At 50.3% G+C, this 13351-nt stretch overlaps 1 protein-coding gene across 2 annotated transcripts in view; it reads left to right on the top strand.

Moving 5' to 3' along the window:
• The first annotated feature begins 583 nt into the window (after window positions 1-583).
• The window catches only part of CLU (clusterin), a 38166-nt gene continuing 25398 nt past the window's right edge, over window positions 584-13351 (top strand). For both annotated transcript variants that reach the window (XM_081854853.1, XM_081854854.1), the window contains exon 1: window positions 584-703. The gene's annotated coding sequence lies outside the window, so the exon portion shown is untranslated. The remainder of the gene's footprint in view (window positions 704-13351) is intronic.

The following is a 13351-nucleotide window of genomic DNA, read 5'->3' as shown; positions in this document are numbered from 1 at the left end:
GGCCTGGGACCTTCAAGATGTTTTTGTTTGAAGACCGTAAGGTCCTTTGTGGGACATACTAGGAGAGGCGGTCCCATAGGTACGAGGGTCCTCGGCCGTATAGGGCTTTAAAGGTTAAAACCAGCACCTTGAACCTGACCCTGGACTCCACGGGGAGCCAGTGCAGCACTGTGTAAATGTGATCCCGCAGCGAGGATCCAAACTCCTCCTTCTCCTCCTCCTCCTCCTCTTCTTCTTCTTCTTCTTCTTCTTCTTCTTCTTCTTCTTCTTCTTCTTCTTCTTCTTCTTCATGTGCATGAAGAACGCTTTGGAGAGCGGGGCTTTGCGGTGATGGGGGACGGTGAGAAGGCCTGGGGGGCGGCGTCGCTCTGGCTCCCCTTTTACGAATGGACCCCCCCATGCTTGAACAAACAGCGGGAGTCTGGGGGAACCAGAACCGGTTTGGGGGCGCCCCGTCGGCGATGGAGCGGGAGCTACCCCTGGCGGCAGGTCGGGGAGCTGCGCTCTGGCTGCTGCTTTCCCAGGCTCCATCCCAGGCGGGCGGGGGGGGGGGGTGGAGGTTGATGTCTGTCTGCGATGAGCTCAGAGCAGCTGAGGGGAGGTGGAGAAGGGGGGCGGGAGGCGCCCGCCTATAAAAGCGCGGAGCTGCCACTGCGCCACGGATCGACCGGGCGAGGAGGACAAGCCGAGAGCGACTCGAGAGGTGATGCAGCTGCAGCGCTTTTGCTGGAAAAGTGGAGTCAGCGCGCAAAGTCGGCTGGATTTTGCGCCCCCGCATCCAAACAGCGGCTGCGGATATCTGCGCAGGCCGGGCAGGGTTTGCAAAGGGCTGGGAAGCGCGCGCGTAAAAGGGGAGGCGATGATGCTTAATATTTGCAACGGCAGAATCCCCCTTCCCTTTGCGTAGCAGCGCATCCACACGTGCGCGGAGGCGGAGAGGAGAGCTCTGCAGGGCGCAGCTGCTTCGGAGTAGGTCAAGTGGGGCGGGGAGGGATGGTGGATTCAAGAAACGACCGCCGCACATCTGCTGTGTAGGTGGATGCGGGGAAAGCCCCAGTCTGACCTGCGCGGGCACACGCGTCACGTGTGAACGCTTTTCCTTAAGGACACGGTTAGAAAACGGCTTTTTGGGGGTGGTGGGAAAGGAGCGGGTCTTTGCGGGAGAACTCGGGCTGGGACGTCTTGCGTTGTTGGAGGGGTATGTGTGTGCGCGCACGCGCGTGGGTTGGTCTGTGCGCGCGTGCTCGGCGTGGGGTTTGGGGGAGAGGATGGGCTGGGTGCGCCCCCGAGACGGAGCGTGCGGGTTGCCGTAGAGTGGCATATTGATGGGAAAGAGGGCAGGCTGTGTCGCCTAGTGGTTGGGAACCTGCCTCCAGGGGATACGCTGGAGGGAAGTGCCGTATAGTGGTGAGAACCCAGGCCTTGTGCTTCCCCCCCCTTCAATTAAGAGTGTTTCACTTCCTGATACTGAACGGAGTTGGGAGCTTCCTTATCTCGAGTCAAACCGTTGTCCCACCTCTCCCTGCTCTGACTGGCAGCATCTCTCTTGGGAATTCAGACAAGGGAGCCTTCAGTTGCCCTCCCTGGAGATGTGGGAGGCTGCAAGGGAGGGCCGTCGGTCCAGATCCTGTGCCCTGAGCCCCACCCTTGTTGCCATGCAGAATCTGCCCGCGGCCTTGTGGATGGGCAAGGCTTTGTCACCGCAGCTGAGTTGGGTCAGATTAAGCAGACCAGGTACACTGTGTTTCTTTCGTAGGCTGGGCACGGTGTCCCTGATGCAGTTTCTGGCTCCGCGGCTGCCTTTGGGAAACAATGCTTTGCTGACCCTGGAATGGCACTCGGGCAGAGAGTTGTTGACGCATCAGCGGCGGGCTTTCGCCTGGCAAGGTTTCTAGACCTCATGACCGTTCAAAACATGCCTCTGAATTCCGATCTGGGGCTTTGGCAGAGGGAGGAAGTGTGCAGGTCTTGGCCAGTCTAGATGCCGCCATGGGGGAAACCGAGGAAGGGGAGGGCGCAGTGGCGTAGTGTGGGGGGTGCAGGGGGGGCCGGCCGCACCGGGCGCAACATCTGGGGGTTAGGGTTAGGGGGCGCAAATCCACGGGTTAGGGGGCGCAAATCCATGGGTTAGGCGGCGCAAATTACTTGCCTTGCCCCGGGTGCTGACAACCCACGCTATGCCACTGGGAGGGTGGGGTGGAGTTTGAGGGGGCAGGCCCTGCACCACCCCAAATTTCAAGAGGGAGGGTACCCCAATCCCTTCCAGCGCCCTCTTTCCTCGCCCGAGTTGCAGCCTTCATCCAGCTCAGAAAGGATATTGTAAAGCTGGGAGAAGTTTAGAAAAGGGCATGCAAAATAATTGAAGGGATGGAACGACTCCATGAAGAAAGGTTGAAGCCTTTGGGGCTTTTTAGTTCAGAGAAAAGGCGAGCAGAAACAACTCTGGAGGAGGGAGGGAACCCCAAAGGTCATCCAGCTCAACCCCCCCAATGCAGGAATCGCAACTAAAGCAGCCTTGACAGATGGCCACCCAAGCTTTGCTTGAAAGCCTCCAACCTCATGGATGCTTTAGTTGAGATTCCTGCCTTGAAGGGGGTTGGTCTGGATGACCTTTGAGGTCCCCTCCAACTCGCGATGGAGAGCGTGCCGCTTTCCGAGGGAGTCTATATCACCACAGCTTTCAGCTATGAGGAAGAGAATAAAAAATTATGCCTGGCCTGCAGGAAGTGCATAGAGGACGGCATTGCTCTCTCTTTCATAACTCTAGAATTTGTGGACGCGGGTGGAGCTGTGGGTTAAACCACAGAGCCTAGGACTTGCCGATCAGAAGGTCGGTGGTTCGAATCCTCACGACGGGGTGAGCTCCCGTTGCTCGGTCCCTGCTCCTGCCAACTTAGCAGTTCGAAAGCACGAAGTGCAAGTAGATAAATAGGTACCGCTCCGGCGGGAAGGTAAACGGCATTTCCGTGTGCTGCTCTGGTTCGCCAGAAGCGGCTTAGTCATGCTGGACTCATGACCCGGAAGCTGTACGCCGGCTCCCTCGGCCAGTAAAGCAAGATGAGCGCCGCAACCCCAGAGTTGGCCACGACTGGACCTAATGGTCAGGGGTCCCTTTACCTTTAATGAAGCTGAAGGTTGGAAGATTCAGGACAGATTTTCTCAGTGGAGAAACTATGGAACTCCCTGCCACAGGAGGCTTGGATGGCTTGAAAAGAGAGTGACCTGATCCAGCAGGCTCTCCTCGGGTTCTTTTTTTTAATGAAATCATTTTTATTTGATTTTACAAACATAAAATTATAGCAATCCAAGTGAGATTAAAACCCTGCTGTTTTCATCTGCTTGCAACGGTCTCTTAAACAGATTATAAATTTCTTTTTAAAAGTTTTCATCCTCTTGGTTCCTTCGCTTTCCAGTCAACTTTGCCATCTCTGCACAGTCCATCAGCTCAGCTTGGCATTCCTCCCTGGTAGGGACTGCTGCTTCTTCCCATCCCTGGGCTAGCAGCATCCATACGGCTGTTGTCACATACATAAAAAGTCTTTTCTGGTCTCCTTTGGAACATCTGTACCTATAATTCCTAATAGAAAAGCTTCTGGGTTTTTTGTTTTTTTAACAAAAGTTATTTTAAACATTTTTTTTACATTTCATTATATATCATCTCCCAGAAAGTGCTCTTCTTAGGTTCTGGTGAGCTCTAAAACGGGCCTTTTGCAGCTGAATAGTAACTCACCAGCCGTGTCGTTTCATTTTTCTGCAATTGCAGTTCTTTGTGGCAGCGTTTGATACTTCTCTTCCTTCTCTCCCTCTCTCCCCCTCTTGTGCCTGGAAAATTGTTGCAGATTTTTAGGCATTTGGGGCAGCTTGTTCCTTAAGTGCAAGACCCGGGGCAGGATCCGTTTGATCTCTCACGACACGGGCTTTGTTCCTGCTCTGAAATGCGGTTGATTGCACTGGATAGCTGTGCTTGATTGTTCAAAGAGCAGCAGGGAAGAGTGTCAAAGGCGAGGGCTCTAGAAGGATGACAATAGTGATCATATCTCTCTTGCACACCCCCGTGAATTGGTGCCCCATTCATTTTGACACTGGGTCTTGCCTTGAAAGGCTTTCGCCCTCCTCTGTTCTCCCAAGTTTGCAGGCAACGTATTCTTCTGCGTTAATGAGAGCTAGAAACTTGCTTGGGTTTTTTATTTTTATTTTTTAAATAATATTTTATTAGGTTTTCTCAAGAAAAAAGACCACAAAAATAACAAAAGAGAATAGACATCAAAAGACAAAAAACAAAGGAAAATTACAAAAATCAAGAATTCCACACAAAAAGCAAAAAGATAAGGAAAATAAAAATAAAAATCTCTCCTTTCAAATTCTCAGCATTCTTTTACTTATTTTCCTGACTTCCTCTCCCCTCCCTCTTTGTATTCCATTAAAAAATTTAATTCAGCAAATTCATACCCTTAATTATATATCCCCATATAATATTACCTCATATTTTCATTTATAATCAAACCATTCTTACAAATTCTTATTTCACCTTATTACTCAAACCATTTCATTTTTTCTTGCGTTAATTTCATTAGTTTTATCTTGTCCTCAAATCTTTAAAATTCTTAAATTTAAACCATATTTAACCTTTCTGCTAAAACCAATTACTTCCTTTCCAGCATCTCTTAATATTTCATTAGGATTACACTAATTCCATAAATATAAATTGGTTACAAAAAGCATTTCTCATTCTAGGCTTCTCCAACGTCCCTTTTCCTGGTTCCAAATAATGTCAGTCCTTAAGTCTTTAACCCTTGTCAGTCCGGTGTTCTAATATCTGAGGCTCTCAAGTCACTTCCAGGCCCCCTCTGCAGGTTTTCTTGCTTCTGCTTGTAGTTACATACATCCTTGTTCCCTGTTGGATTCTTTCACATTTTCTTCTCTTTCTCTTTGGGGAGCCAGTCTCTGGAGAGTTCCGTGTAGTAGTATTCTTCATTTCCTTTTATCCAATTGTCCCATTCCCCAGTGTTGCACTCCCCAATATTTAGTTTGTAATCCAAAGGATAGTTATTCCAAAAATAGTCTTCCACTTGTTTCACAGTCCCACCAGAGATAGTAACTTTCTTAAATCCACAATTTAACCAGTGTCCTCCAAATTCCATCTCCCAGTGTTGCAGCTTCTGGTCATGTAGGACTTGAAGACTCTGTGTCTTGTATGGTGCGTTCATAACCAATTCCATCTTTCTCTGCCCTTGCACTTTCCCTGAATCAATTTCCTGAATAGATTGTTGTGCAGTTTCTGTAACTGCATTTTCCATTGGCACCTCCTTGCTGACTGCAGCTGCTATATAGTCCATCTTTTGATTCATAAGAGACACTTTCTCATCCATCTGTCGCAGCACATCATATATTTTGTCCAGGGCAGATAAAACTTCCTCTCTAATCATTCTGTCAAGGTCAGGGAGCTGGTCCCACGGTCTAATTTTCCCAGCTACTATGTTCTCTTTGTAGAGTACAACAAAAGCACTGGCAGGCTTCCTCTAGGGGGTGTAGTTACTTTTTAGCATCCATTTTTAAAATGTATCCAACAAGGAAAAATAAAGTTACTTTCGACTTTCAGATATTTTGTTTCCTTTCAATATAAAACAAACAGGCAGAAGGCAGCATTGGACTTATTTTTCCTTTTCCAAATCTATCTGTCAGTTTTCCTGTATTCCAATTGTAGGCACCACCAACAGTTTCTTTCCTTTCATTTCGTCCCCAGGTTAGGGACAGTGAAGGCTTATTTTCTTAGCTTACTCTCTGCAGGATAAAAAAGTCACAATTTATTTTCCCCCTTTCCTCCTGCTGTCTAGGGGGATTTGGTGATTAAAAGAGCAGGAAATTCCAGGCTGTCAATTTACGGCTTTTAGCTTGTAAGGTCTTTGCTTTGATCTTTATACAGAGAACTGGAGGCGGACTTCCTATTTGCACCTTCCCGTCTCGGCTCAAATTCAAAGGTATAATTTTAATCCACAAGTTTCAATTGCCCTACTCACGGGTTGTTGTTTGAAATCCGAATTGTCATAGGAAAAAGGACAGCGCTCTCCGACCTCAGCTGTGCAGCTTCGCTCTGCAGAAGTAGCGATTGACTCTCAGCACTGCGCCAACCCCCGTCTCACTCCGGAGCCCTTTGTAGGGCTCCTTTGCCAAACAGGGGGGCGCAAAAGGTGCCCACCGAGTCCCACGGTCGCAGGCTTCTTCCGCCTGCGGTTTTCGAAAGGGTCCCCGCTTCGTTGCAGCAGTAAGACCCGATTTCTGTGGAGCTGTCTCCCTCTGAGTCAGAGGGAATCCGCCATTGTCAGAGGCGCCGCCTCCGGAAGTGAAACTTGCTTGGGTTTTTTAACCCAGATGTCAAAAGATTCCTGGAAGAGTATTCCTAAAGGCTGGCCAAATTTGCTCCTCTCTCCCCAGCAAAAGAGCCGGTCATGTCTGCAAACAGGGAACGCTTGCTGTATTCAGAGTGCCGCAGCGGATGGCTTATTGCTATCAAATAATACAAAGATTTGAGGGATGCGGGTGGCGCTGTGGGTTAAACCACAGAGCCTAGGACTTGCCGATCAGAAGGTCGGCGGTTCAAATCCCCGTGACGGGGTGAGCTCCCATTGCTCGGTGCCCTGCTCCTGCCAACCTAGCAGTTCGAAAGCACGTCAAAGTGCAAGTAGATAAATAGGTACCACTCCGGTGGGAAGGTCAACGGCGTTTCCGTGCGCTGCTCTGGTTTGCCAGAAGCGGCTCAGTCATGCTGGCCACTTGTTCCGGAAGCTGTACGCCGGCTCCCTCGGCCAGTAAAGCGAGATGAGCGCCGCAACCCCAGAGTCGGCCACGACTGGACCTAATGGTCAGGGGTCCCTTTACCTTTACCTTTTAATACAATGATCGTGCCTGTTATTGGGGTAGAAGGACTCGTCCGCATCGCAGAGCTGGCATCATGTAAGAGGCATTTGACAGTGGAACAGACTTCCTCGGAAGGTGGTGGAGGTTTTTAAGCGAAGGTTGGATGGCTCTCTCTCAGGGATACTTTAGCTAAGATTCCAGCCTTGCAGGAGGTTGGACTAGATGTTAGAAACTGAAGTATATAAGCTAGGAGCCAAAAAGGCTTCTTAAACCAAGGTTATAGTCACCAAAGTGGAATGTCTGGCTATCGACCACTTGCAACCAAGTGAAGATGCCTGGGAACCAGGATTGGTGCCCGACGTCTCCACCATCTGGGGATCATTGAATCCGGGCTGTTTTCACACACTGATGCAATGTCCTGTGGAATTCTAGCAGTTCTATTTGATCTGCACAATCAGAATGAATTTCAGGAACCAAAATGCCTTTTCCGCGCAGCCCGAGCAGGAGCAGTGCAAAACGCTGGAGCTCATTTTCGTCGCTCATCTTCGCTTGCCCCAACCCTCACAGTTGTGAAGAATATCCCTACGTTATGAATTGTCCGTGTCAGCATTAAGAAAATGCTGGGAAAAGTGACTTTTCTTCTTTATGTACTCGAAGTTCTTAACCTAGCTCAAGGTTATCTGAACTAGGTTATCTGAACTAGCCAGGTCATCTGAACTAGCCAGATATTTAACTGAGAATCAATCACAGTCCATCATTTGGAAAATAAGACTTTATTTGAGGTCCAGCTCCGAGGGCCTTCTGGAGGTTCCCTCACTGTGAGAAGCCAAGTTACAGGGAACCAGGCAGAGGGCCTTCTCGGTAGTGGCACCCAGCCTGTGGAGTGCCCTCCCAGCAGATGTCAAAGAGAACAACAACTACCAGACTTTTAGAAGACATCTGAAGGCAGCCCTCTTTAGGGAAGCTTTTAATGTTTGATGCATTACTGTATTTTAATATTTTGTTGGAAGCCACCCAGAGTAGCTGGGGAAGCCCAGCCAGATGGGCGGGGTATAAATAATACATTATTATTATTATTATTTGCCAGGGCCCACTAGAAATCAACACAGGAGCACGGGAAGAACAGTGCAGAGAGGAGTTCTGCCATCACTGAGCGCCTGTGGCCTGGCAGGGCATCCAGGCTGGGCTGAGCTGCTGGCTTTTCTCATTTGAGATGCAATCTGGTTGGAGAGAGGTCCAGCGATGCGCAGCCAGTTTGTGGAACGTGATCCCGGCAGATTTGTGTGGCTGGCTTCTGCATGTGAAATGCCGGCCGCTGTGAAACACAGCCGACACCGTTCCGTGTTTTTCATCCAGGCCCTGGAATTGGAGAGGTGGTGTGGGCAGCTGTGTGGTGTTTGCGTTTGAAGGGCACGGAAGATCATTATGGTCTCTGTTTGCACAATCAAGGGCTCAGGGCTTGAATCAAGAGGGTTCTCTCTCTCTTTCTCTGTTTTTATTTTTTGTTTGCAAGTGCAGGAACAATTCCCTCCTCCTCCTCCTCCTCTTCCCTGTCTGGCGCCTTATCTCTGGGAGGAATTTACTTTGTCCCAGAGCTGTTTCCCTGCTTCTTTTGTTTTGCAGCCTGGGCAGAAGGGCAGCCGTCCAACTTTGCTGGCATTCACAGCCCCCTTTCTCTGCCCTTCAACTTCTCTCTCTTTTGCTCGTTTTGATGCCTCGTTGGTCCCGGAGAATAAAGACAGAGACAAAGCAGGTGCTGATATCTCAGTTGCTGGACCCAGTTTCCTTCCACTGCCATTTTGCCTAAAAGGCACCAACCAATTCCGAATGATGCTTTAAAAGAGGATGAGACACATTCATAGAGGTACCGTATTTTTCGCACTATAAGACGCACTTTTCCTCTCCTAAAAAGTAAGGGGAAATGTGTGTGCGTCTTATGGAGCGAATGCAGGTGGGAGGCTCTGCTCAGCGCTCCCTTGAAAGAACCGCACACACGCTCTGTGTGCTCTTTAAAGGGAGCGCAGCTCTTGGGGGAGCCTTCATCCTGTTGGATGTGTGTGCAGCTCTTGGGGGCTTTTCCCTGAGGAGGGAGAAGGACAGCCCGCCAGTCCCTTCTCCCTCCTCGGGGAAAAGCCTGCAAGCGCCGCACACACGCTCCACGCGGCTCGTGAAAGGGAGCGCTGAGCATAACCTGGGATGCCTACAGGCTCTGCTCAGCGCTTCCTTTAAAAGAATATTTTTTCCCTTGCATTCCCCCTCTAAAAACTAGGTGTGTCTTATGAATGCAGCTAATCAGCAGCGCCTTTGGGGTAGGGTCAAATTGCTGCAACCTTGCAACAGCTTGACTGCGCCCCCAAAGGTGCTGGTTTTGACCATTAAAGCGCTATGTGGCCTAGGACCCACGTACCTACGGGACCGTATCTCTTGGTATGCCCCGTGGAGGACCTTAAGGTCCACAAAGGACAACACTTTGGAGGTCCCAAGTCGCAAGGTGGTTAGATCAGTCTCTACTAGGGCCAGGGCCTTTTCAGCACCGGCCCCGACTTGGTGGACCGCTCTGTCACAAGAGACCAGGGCCCTGTGGGACTTGACATCTTTCTGCAGGGCCTGCAAGACAGAGTTGTTCTGCCTGGCCTTTGGTTTGGACTCAGTCTGACCCTTATGTTGCCCTCCCCTTATGGTTTTGATTTATGGGCTACTTTTAAAATGAGGCTGCATTTTAAATTGCATTATAACCTGTATTTTAAATTGTTTTTTTTCCTATTATGTTTTTACTTTAATTTTACTGGTGTTAGCCGCCCTGAGCCCGGCTCTGGTCGGGGAGGGCGGGGTATAAATAAAATTTATTATTATTAATTATTAGAAGAGGGCTGTCCAGGGCTACTAGCCATTACGGCTCTTCTCTGCCTCCACAGTCAGAGGCAGCGAGGCTTCTGAATGTCTTCTGAAAGGTCGTGCACCCACTTTCTGTACTGTACTATATTTCCCGACCGGTGCAGAGCCTCCACAAAAGTCCTCTCTCTGAGATACCTGTCCTCCCTACGAGGCTGGGATGCTTTTAAAGGAAGCATCAAAATATTTATTTCACTGGAAACCACAGCAGGGGAGAGTTGCTCTTGTGTTTGAATCCTGCTTGCAGGGTTTACCTTAGGGCATCTGGTTTGCCACAGTGAGAACAGAATGCTGGACTAGATGAGCCGCCTTTTCCCTGTTAATGGAGAAATCTGAGGGTTCCCTTGGACAAGAAACAAGGACACCAGCCAGGAATACCAGATCAAAACAGCAGCCAGTAGGTTTGGTCTTGATTGAAGACTGTTGCGACAAGACTCCCACCTGCCACCAGGTGGAACAAGATGGAAGCCCCAAACAAAAGAGAACCCAACTTTTATTAGCTGCTAATCCCCATGTTATGGGACGCGGGTGGTGCTGTGGGTTAAACCATAGAGCCTAGGACTTGCCGATCAGAAGGTTGGCGGTTCGAATCCCCGCGACGGGGTGAGCTCCCATTGCTCGGTCCCTGCTCCTGCCAACCTAGCACTTCGAAAGCATGTCAAAGTGCAAGTAGATAAATAGGCACTGCTCTGGTGGGAAGGTAAACGGTGTTTCCGTGCGCTGCTCTGGTTCGCCAGAAGCGGCTTAGTCATGCTGGCCACATGACCCGGAAGCTGTACACCGGCTCCCTCGGCCAGTAAAGCGAGATGAGCGCTGCAACCCCAGAGACATCCGCAATTGGACCTAACGGTCATGGGTCCCTTTACCTTTTAATCCCCATGTTACACCCCCCCAAACTACATCACTAATTCATCACTCATACATCATGAAAGGGGAGGTCTGGTGGCAGTAATCTGAGCATCCTGGACCCTGCCCCATGGTTCCCCTTGCCCTCCACCAAACACCAATCAAGTGGAACAAAAGAGATATTACATTTCCCTGTTTCCCAGCCAAGTTCATCACACCCTTTTGTCTTCACCTGGGTTTGTTATTTCTGGAATGGCTACCTGTCTGGCACTCGGGTATCAGGATGCCAGGAATTATCCCTCAGGCAGAGGGGCTGCTGAGTAGCTGAGCTCACGTCTATGGGAATTTCTGAAGTTTTCCCAGGGAGCCAGTACACAGGTACATTTATCAGTGAATTCTTACATTTGGTATCGTGCAGCAGAGGCCCTTTGAATAGATAGGAAGAAACTGTGACGAAGTGTTTTGTGGGGACAAATCACAAAAGTCACAAAAGTGATTGTGCTGATTTTGGTAGTGGGCTGCATGTGCATGATATCTGCTGGAGGGGCAACCCCCCCAACCTATACATAAATTCCTGCAATGGCCCTGATCCAGCAGTCTCTCCTTATGTCTTCAAACACGGTATACGGTGTGGATGTGCCGAGTTTTTGCAGGGTCCCCCTTGTCATTGCTTGTCTAGAGAGAAAACTGTGTTTGTCGCTGAAAAGAGGTAGTGCATTGACCCTGGTCCATTGAGCCCAGAATTGTTGGCAGGTCTCCTGGGCAGAACCGGCCAGGTTTTTCCCATCCCCTGCTGCTACCTGATCCCTTTAACTGGAGATGCTGGGGGGGGTGGGGTGTTGAACCCGGGGCCTTCTCCATGCCAAGCAGCTGCCCTGCTGCTGAGCAGGTGGAAGGAGAGGAGGGTGGGAGAGAGATGCTCTTTGCCGGCTACACGTTCCCAGGTGTCGGTGCCAGGGCTTGAGACAGGGACCTCTTGCATCCCTGAGCAGCTGCTTTGCCATTGACCTGTGGGTCTGAGCAACATGATGCCTCTTCTGCTCCCTTCCCACGCCATCGAGCTCTGGGGAGGCCAAGGGCGGCTTGGGATACACTGGCTACTTGTTGCAAAAATCCAAAGCACACAGCCTCTTGCTGCGCCGGGCGTCACTCCTGTGTGGGGCAGCCCCCTGGCACTCAAGGATAAAATGGTTCCTTTCGAATGTGCATTTTACTCCCTGCCCCATGATGGGCAGTTGGTCTCCTGCTGCTGCGAGTTCCCCAGGGCCGGATTGAGGTTTGATGAGGCCCTAAGCTACTGAAGAGGGACGCGGGTGGCGCTGTGGGTTAAAACACAGAGCCTAGGGCTTGCCGATCAGAAGGTCGGTGGTTCGAATCCCCGCGACGGGGTAAGCTCCCATTGTTCGGTCCCTGCTCCTGCCAACCTAGCAGTTCAAAAGCACGTCAAAGTGGAAGTAGATAAACAGGTACCGCTCCAGCGGGAAGGTAAACGGCATTTTCGTGCGCTGCTCTGGTTCGCCAGAAGCGGCTTCATCATGCTGCCACATGACCCGGAAGCTGTATGCTGGCTCCCTCGGCCAGTAAAGTGAGATGAGCGCCGCAACCCCAGAGTCAGCCAGGACTGGACCTAATGGTCAGGGGTCCCTTTACCTTTAAGCTACTGAAGGTAATGGGGCCTTTTATATGTGATATTTTAGGGAGCAGGCTAGCAGGCGGGGCCCATGACTTACATCAGAGGAGTCTACACAACACAAAACACTGTTGCTGTATTTTACTTGTTTTTTATGTTGTATTTTGGAAATGTACATCCAGGTTTTTTCTTTATAATAATAATTTATTATTTATACCCCGACCATCTGGCTGAGTTTCCCCAGCCACTCTGGGCAGCTTCCAACAGAACGCTAAAATACAATAACCTATTAAACATTAAAAGCTTCCCTAAACAGGGCTGCCTTCAGATGTCTTCTAAAAGTCTGGTAGTAGTTGTTCTCTTTGACATCTGGTGGGAGGGCGTTCCACAGGGCGGGTGCCACTACTGAGAAGGCCCTCTGCCTGGTTCCCTGTAACTTGGCTTCTCACAGCAAGAGAACCGCCAGAAGGCCCTCGGAGCTGGATCTCAGTGTCCGGGCAGAACGATGGAGGTGGAGACGCTCCTTCAGGTATACTTTAAATCTTGGGGGGGGGGGGGCTCCAAGAGAGTGGGGCCCCAGCTATAGCTTGTTTTGCTTATATGCAAATCCGGCACTTTCTGTCCTGAACCTTCCAACATTCAGCTTCTTTCGACGACTGCGAGTTCTAGTATTCGGAGCAAGAGCAGCGTTGGATTTTGGGTGGTGTTTGCAGTTTCCCTGTACAGTAATACCTCGGGTTGATGTAGCTTCGGGATAAGTATTTTCGGGTTGTGCTCCGTGTGTTTCGTCGCTCGCGCATGCGCAGACGGTCAAAATGACCTCACACGCATGTGCAGAAGCGGCGACTCGCGACCCACGCATGCGCAGACACTGGTTGCATTCACTTCTGGATGCGAATGGGGCTCCAGAATGGATCCCCTTTGCATCTAGAGGTACCACTGTACCAACACCTAGCCAAGGGGGTTCAAAATCAAGAAGATCCACAATTGAGAAGATCGGGTTGGGGGCTCCAAATGTTGGCTTCGCTCAGGGCACCGTGTTGCCAAAGATTACCAAAGTCTGCCGAGGTTCCCCTCCTGCCTCCATCCGGGAATTTTTTGCTCAAACCCTCGGTGGTTTGGGTTGGC

The sequence above is a fragment of the Podarcis erhardii genome (assembly GCF_964252035.2).
Source record: "Podarcis erhardii genome assembly, chromosome: 3".
NCBI lineage: Eukaryota > Metazoa > Chordata > Lepidosauria > Squamata > Lacertidae > Podarcis > Podarcis erhardii.
The sequence above is the reverse complement of the archived record's forward strand: the minus strand, read 5'-3'. Positions and strand labels throughout refer to the sequence as shown.